Source organism: Ricinus communis, chromosome 4 (genome assembly GCF_019578655.1).
Source record: "Ricinus communis isolate WT05 ecotype wild-type chromosome 4, ASM1957865v1, whole genome shotgun sequence".
Lineage (NCBI taxonomy): Eukaryota > Viridiplantae > Streptophyta > Magnoliopsida > Malpighiales > Euphorbiaceae > Ricinus > Ricinus communis.
This window is the reverse complement of record NC_063259.1, coordinates 2,379,735-2,387,494: the sequence shown is the minus strand read 5'-3', so window position 1 is coordinate 2,387,494 and position 7,760 is coordinate 2,379,735.

Sequence of the window (7,760 nt, the reverse complement as noted above, 5' to 3'; positions counted from 1 at the left end):
CTTGTCCAATTTTATTATGACACTCATGGGAGTCTTAGCTACTTTGCAACCATCCATCTCAAATTTCTTTAGGAGTTCTCTTGTGTTCTTGGATTGGTTGATGAATATCCCATCTTTGCTTTGCTTAATTTGAAGACTAAGTAAAAATTTGAGCTCTCCCATCATATGCTCATTTCATATTCCCTAGTCATACACTTAACAAAATCCTCATAAAGTAACTCATTAGTAGCTCCAGACACAATGTGATCAACATAAATTTGAACAATTAGAGTATCATGCTTGTGTTTCTTTACAAATAGTGTAGTGTCAACCTTGCCCTTTTGAAATCCATTTTCAATTTAAAAAGAACTAAGCCTTTCATACCAAGCTTTAAGAGCTTGTTTCAACCCATACAAGGCTTTAAATAGTCTGAAAATATGATTGAAAAATTTATGATTTTTAAAATCGAGAGGTTGCTCAACATAGACTTCTTCCTTAATAAAACCATTTAAAAATGCACTTTTCACATCTATTTGAAACAATTTAAAATTCTTCGACATGCATAAGCTAAAAGCATCTTAATAGTTTCTAATCTAGAAACCGAAGTAAAGGTCTCATCATAATCAATGCCTTCCTCTTGGTTGTAACCTTTTGCAACCAATCCAGCTTTGTTTTTAGTGATCGAACCTTGCTCATCTAACTTGTTTCTAAACACCCATTTACATCCTATAATTTGGTTATTTTTGGGTCTAGGAACAAGTCTCCACACTTTGTTTCTTCAAATTGGTTGAGTTCATCTTGCATACCAATCACCCAACTCTCATCATTCAAAGCCTCATCAATGGTCCTTGGCTTAATTTGAGAAATAAAGGCTAGATTATTTAAAGCTACAAATGTAGAACGAGTACTTACACTTTTTGTCAAGTCTCCAATGACTTGAGTAGGAGGATGATCCTTTTTGAAACTCCACGCGTTGGGGAAGATTTTGTGAGGTCTCCACCTCTTGAGGATCTTGAGTTGTTTCTTGATTTTATTGGTTTTCTTGAATTTCCTCCACATATTCGTCCACTCCTTTTGGGAGATTATCATCATTTACTTTGAGTTCCTCAAGAGCACCTACAAGATCATTTACACAAGTACCTTTCCCAAGATTAAGCTTGTTTGACTCATCAAAAACTACATTCATAGACTCTTCAACTGTTAAGGTGCATTTGTTAAAGACTCTATAGGATTTGCTTGATGTGGAATAGCCTAGGAAGATTACTATGTTAGTTTTGGCAAAAAAATTTCCAAGGTTATCCTTGGTATTTAAAATGTAGCATTTGCATCTAAAAACTCTAAAATATGAGACCTTAGGTTTTCTTCCTTTCCAAAGCTCATAAGAAATTTTGTTTAGTAAAGGTCTTTTAAAAACTTATTAGCAACATAACAACTAGGGTTAACGGCTTTGACCCAAAAGTAAGAAGGAAGCTTGTACTCATTGAGCATTGTCCTAGCCATTTCCACTAGTGTTTTATTTTTTCATTCCATAACTCCATTTTGTTATGGTGTTCTAGTAGATGAAGAATTGTGAGAAATTACAAATTCTTTACAAAGGTTTTCAAAAAGATTATTTTCAAATTATTTTCCATGATCACTCCTTATAGAGAAAATCAAATACCCTTTTTCATTTTGAACACGATTTGCAAAAGATCTAAAAATATTAAATGTTTTATTCTTATGAGCAAGGAAATTAATCCAAGTAAATCTAGAGTAATCATCACCAATCACAAATGCATATGACTTTCCACCTAAACTAGCTACCCTAGTAGGTCTAAACAAATCCATATGTAATAGTTGAAGTGGTCTAGAAGTACTTACAATAGTTTTAAAATTAAATGATGATAGATGTTGTTTTCCCATTTGACATGGTTCACAAGGCTTATCTTTGATGAACTTTTCTTTAGGAAGTCCATTAACTAGCTCTATTTTGGCTAACTTGTGTAGAAGCTCCATGCTTGCATATCCAAATCTTCTATGCCAAAGCCAAGATTCATCACTAATAGACACAAGGCACTTGAAAGATTGATTAGAAACTTTGTGTAGGTCAATTGTTTAGGTGCTGCCACTTCTTTCTCCTTTGAATATCACTTTGTCATCCACTAGAATGTTGACAAGACATCTATTAGAGTCAAAAGTGACTTTGTTCCCTCTGTCACACAATTGACTTACACTCAATGAATTATGTTTAAACCATCAACTAGGAAAACATCACCAATAAAGGATTTACCATCCTTACCAATGGAGCCGATGCCAATTACCTTACCTTAGCATCATTTCCAAAAGTTATTTTGCTTCCATTGTAGTTCTTGACATTCAAAAAGAGGCTCTTGTCACCCATTATGTGCCTTGAACATCCACTATCAACATGCTAAAGATTGGTACTTGTGGATTTAAGACATGCCTACAAAAAGTAGTTAATTCACTTGATTTTAGGTAGCCAAATAAGGTTAGGTGATGGTTGCTATCTATGCAGCTACAATCTAAGGCAGTGTACCTATCGATGCAGTCTAGCACTAATGGCGAGTATCAAGGTCATATTCCTTGAGAAAGTAAAAGCCTAGAATTACTCCTTTGTTCTCTGTTATATTAGCCTAAAATGAATGATAAATAATTCCTAAATTAACTAATAGCTACTCTAATTGTTATCTAACTACGGCTACTAGGGAAGGATTAATTCAAGTTGAGGAATAACCCCTTGGGAATTCTTGTCTCTAGGGAATGGAAACTAAAGATGGAATTGATTGATTGAATTCAATTTCCATGGGAAAATCTCTACGCAATTAATGCCTTTCTCAAGGACATTAACATCTTAACTTAGATTAATTAGATTGAAATCTCCTCCTAACCCTAATTATCCAAATTAGCATTATATACCATTTAACACTATTGAGAGTTGTTAATTCTCAATCCGGTAGAATGAACACCCTATCTCTAGGCGAATTCAATTCTAGGTTGCAAAGGACAATCCAAACTGAAACGTCTTTCTCAAGAATATTCAAATTCTAATAATTATTCAACAAGATATGAAGAACAAATCAATAAGCACTTCCATTGCAAACCAATATTGAAAATCAATATATTCAATTCAAAAGTTAAGTACTAAAATCCCTAGATAAAGAACCCTAATGGGTTAACAAGTTTAGCTAATCATGTTCATTATCAAAACCCACAAGAATTCAATTACAACAATGAGTAAAGATAGAGAAACCCAAATACACCCTTGGATGAGAGTAAATAGCTCCAATTCCTCTTGCCCAATCTTGAATCGATTCTTGTTCCTCTTGCTCGAATTGACACCAATCAACGAACCTCGACCAATCTTCAATCTTTGAAGGGAATCCAATTGAAACCTTGGTCTAAGTCTCCTTTTTCCTTGGTTCTAGCTCAGAAAACCCTTAGAGAGAGAAAAATTAACGTTTGGGACGTTCTCCTTTTTTTCTTTCCTCTTGCTCTTTCTTTTAATTAATTCGTCCTGCCGCCGTGAACATGGCCGTGTTGGGAACACGAGCTGGTGTTGATGGGCGTGTTTGGAACACGGCCCCGTGCTAATGCCTGTGTTACTCTCTGTGGTCGTGCTCCTTAACGCTTCTTGTTCTTTGATGTCAAATGCACCCAACACGGCCTGTTTTGGTGCCCGTATTGGGAACACGGCTAGTGTTAAACCAACACGGCCATGTTCAAATTAGGGATGCACGAACTCAACTTGTTTTGACAACTTTGACGTCCAATTCTGCACCAATTCTTCCCTTTATCACTCTTTGACTTCTTTTGGACCTAAAGCACACAAACAAATGCATAGGGTGAGTGTTGGGACCAATTCACATCTAAATGTACATAAATTCTGCCTTAAAATCCCTATTTAGATGTGTGTATTCTACGCACATCAAATCACCCCACACTTAGCTCATTGCTTGTCCTCAAGCAATCATAAGTAAAATAAGGAAAATAAACCACTAAGGAACGACATTTAAACTAATAAACAAGCTAGAGAGCTCCTGCACATATCATTAACAAGCATAAGTCAAGCAAAAAGAAACGAAGCAATCAATTCAATCATCACAACCAAAATGCTATTGATTCATAAAATACTATCTCAACAAAATTATTTGGAACTAACTCCTCACAAGATTCACTCTAAGTCACTCAAAGTATTTAAAGAATAGTGTTAAATCGCTCAATGCATCAAATACTGACTTACTTACTATATGCTTGCTCTTAAATCCTACTCCTACCACTTATGGAGAGTCAACAACCATGTCAAGACGTCTTTATAAGGGTTGTAATGGGGATTAGGTAAGGGTAGGTAAATTTAGTAAGAGTTGAACCTATGGTGTTCTGCAATGAGATAAATGACCTGCACACAAGCCACAATAATCACAAGGGGTAAACAATGGACAGTAGTCCAAGGTAGGAAATAGGAATCAAGTCAAAATGTAAACTCTGAAAAGCAATTAAACAATTAGCTCACTTACTTTCTTTCTTTTCATCACCCTTCCCTCTTATTCTTCTTATTATTTTTTTTCTTTTTTTTTCTTTTTCATAAGGGAAGAACATTCACATAATAGAGTGAATTTCTTTTGGATTGAAGGAAGCTACTATAAGATTCTAATGCTATTTCAAAGACAAAAATTCCCAATTAAAACAACTCATGCAAAATCATAACCCAAAGCAGAATCAAACTAAGTGGTAATGAAATATGATAAAAAATGGTGAAAGAGGGGGTTATCTACAAAATTCATAAACGAATGAAGGCTATTTGGCTAGAATGAAAAACCTAAGTGCCTCTATCATGCCAAAGTGTTAAACTCTCCTTGTGGCCCTCATAAGCATTACCAAGCAAGTTCTAAAAGTAAAGATAGTAATTGGCACTCTCAAAAAGAAATAGATAAAAGCATGTAAAGAGTATGCTTACAATTGAGGCTCAATTTCTCACAAGTGTGCTTTTTAAGTAGGTTCCAAATAAAATCATCAAAACTGAATTAAATAAACCAAAGCAACTTAGTGCAAAACTCAAACTAATTAACTTACATTCTTTCGCAAGATTGAACACTATCGGTTTTACCCGATCATATGGACATAAACAGGAATTCCAAATCAAGTCAACAGTAAGAGCATCGAAACAAAGTGAAAAATTTTCAAAATTTTACAAAAAATTGCACAAAGAATAAACAAATAACTGAAATGGGATAAATGAAATGCGATATATACACTAGAAAGGGATATAAATTTCATATACAAGACAATAAAAGCACGAAAGCAAGTGTATATAAATATCACGACCCACACTTGAAGGACACACTGTCCCTAGTGTACAAAATATAAGAAATGAAAAAGGAAAAAAAAAGAAGTAATACTGCCCTGACTATGGCTCCGGAGTGAAAAAAGGTGCATCATCAGGTATATCAGGGCGTTGGCTGGTCTGTGGTAGAGGAGTGGCTGCTCTCTAAAGGTCAGAAGTAGTGTCACGTGCAGGAGCTGGTGGATCAATAGGAGCAGCATCAATAGGAGGCTCGTGAAGCTGCTGTGGTGAAGGGTGCTCAGTCGGAAAGGGAGGGTCAGTTGGATCATCCGCTAGCGGGATGTCAAAATGGCTCTGTACCGGAACCCGACACTGTGGACTGGCAGGGGCATAGTCTGTAGCAAAAATATCATCAAACATGTCATTGGCCATAGAGGCCTCTAACCTACCGCCCTGCTCAATCAGGGCCTGAAGCATAGCCCTCTGCCTCTCAAACTGAGCCATCATATGGCTTTGAAACTCAGCCTGACGCTGTAAAAGGTCCTGCTGAAAAGCCTCTTGTCGAATGAAGTGCAGCTGCTGCTCCTCTGCCAACCTCTACACTCTAAGCTGCAGCTCTATAAACTCAATTGGGAAGATTCCTAAAATAGCTGATGAAGACCCAGAAGGAGCTGAAGCAGACGTTCTGGAGGAAGACTCTAGAATATTAGAAGAAAGGGGTGGAACATCCTATGTACCAAGGGCTTATGGGGCAGGTCGCTCCTCTCTGAGTGCTGCCAAAAGAGCACTCCTCAGTCTATACTCTGGTCCTAGCGGACCCTGCCTACGAGTCACCATCCCCATGCTAACCAACTGGGAAAGTCCCAACGTCTCCATCACCCCTAGCTCTGTCAAATGTGGTATCGCCTCCTCCAAAACTCCTAAGCTCCTAGCCAGCCGAGTAATGTAAGTTCCAAAATAGAAAAATACCTTCTTTGAGTTGTTGCAGAAGGCACTGATCTGTCTGGCCAACAAGTATCCCATGTCGACGGACTGGTGCTGGTGCATGCCGTAAAGTATAAACAGGTCCGGCTGGGTAACTACACCACTGCTATCTCCCTTGCCAGTGATAGTCCTAGCCAGCAATGCATGCAAGTACCGCAGTCCCTCATGCAAGTTAGATGCCTTGGACTGGCTGGCACTGTATGCCTTAGTGTCATTAGAAATTTTGGCCCACATCTGCGGATATGACACACCAAGCGTGTGTATACAATGACTATATACCTCCCTAGCTACATCCTCATCAGTCCACAAACCCAAGTGTACCCCAAACTGCTGTACAATCATCGTGAAAGTCTGCTCTACTAGTCTGAAACTGATCACATCCGATTGCTGGAAGTCCCGCAACTGGCTTTGTAGAAAGAAAGTGCTAGCAAACTCCACAGTTAACTCCCTATATGTCGGTTCAACTATCTCAAAGAAATGCTGAAATGGGGGCGTCTCAAGATATCGACAGACTGCAGCTGCAAGTCCGACGGTCTCTAGTTCTGGCCAGTCTATCCTACGCCCCTTTCCTAAATCTTTGTGCCTCATCGATTGGTATTTTGCTTCCATTGTAGTTCTTGACATTCAAAAAGAGGCTCTTGTCACCCATTATGTGCCTTGAACATCCACTATCAACATGCCAAAGATTGGTGCTTGTGGATTTAAGACATGCCTACAAAAGGAAGTTAATTCACTTGATTTTAGGTAGCCAAATAGGGTTGGTGATGGTTGCTATCTATGCAGCTACAATCTAAGGCACACCTATCGATGCAGTCTAGCACTAATGGTGAGTATCAAGGTCGTATTCCTCGGGAAAGTGAAAGCCCAAAGTTACTCCTTTATTCTCTGTTATATTAGCCTAAAATGAATGATAAATAATTCCTAAATTAACTAATAGCTACTCTAATTGTTATCTAACTACGGCTACTAGGGAAGGATTAATTCAAGTTGAGGAATAACCCCTTGGAAATTCTTATTTCTAGGGAATGGAAACTAAAGATGGAATTGATTGATTGAATTCAATTTATGTAGGAAAATCTCTACGCAATTAACGCCTTTCTCAAGGACATTAACATCTTAACTTAGATTAATTAGGTTGAAATCTCTTCCTAAGTACTATTTAACACTATTGAGAGTTGTTAATTCTCAATCCGGTAGAACGAACACCCTATCTGTAGGCCAATTCAATTCTAGGTTGCAAAGGACAATCCAAACCTAAACGTCTTTCTCAAGAACATTCAAATTCCAATAATCATTCAACAGGATATGAAGAACAAATCAATAAGCACTTCCATTGCAAACCAATATTGAAAATCAATACATTCAATTCAAAAGTTAAGTACTAAAATCCCAAGATAAAGAACCCTAATGGGTTAACAAGTTTAGCTAATCATGTTCATTATCAAAACCCACAAGAATTCAATTACAACAATGAGTAAAGATAGAGAAACCCGAATACACCCTTGGATGAGAGTAA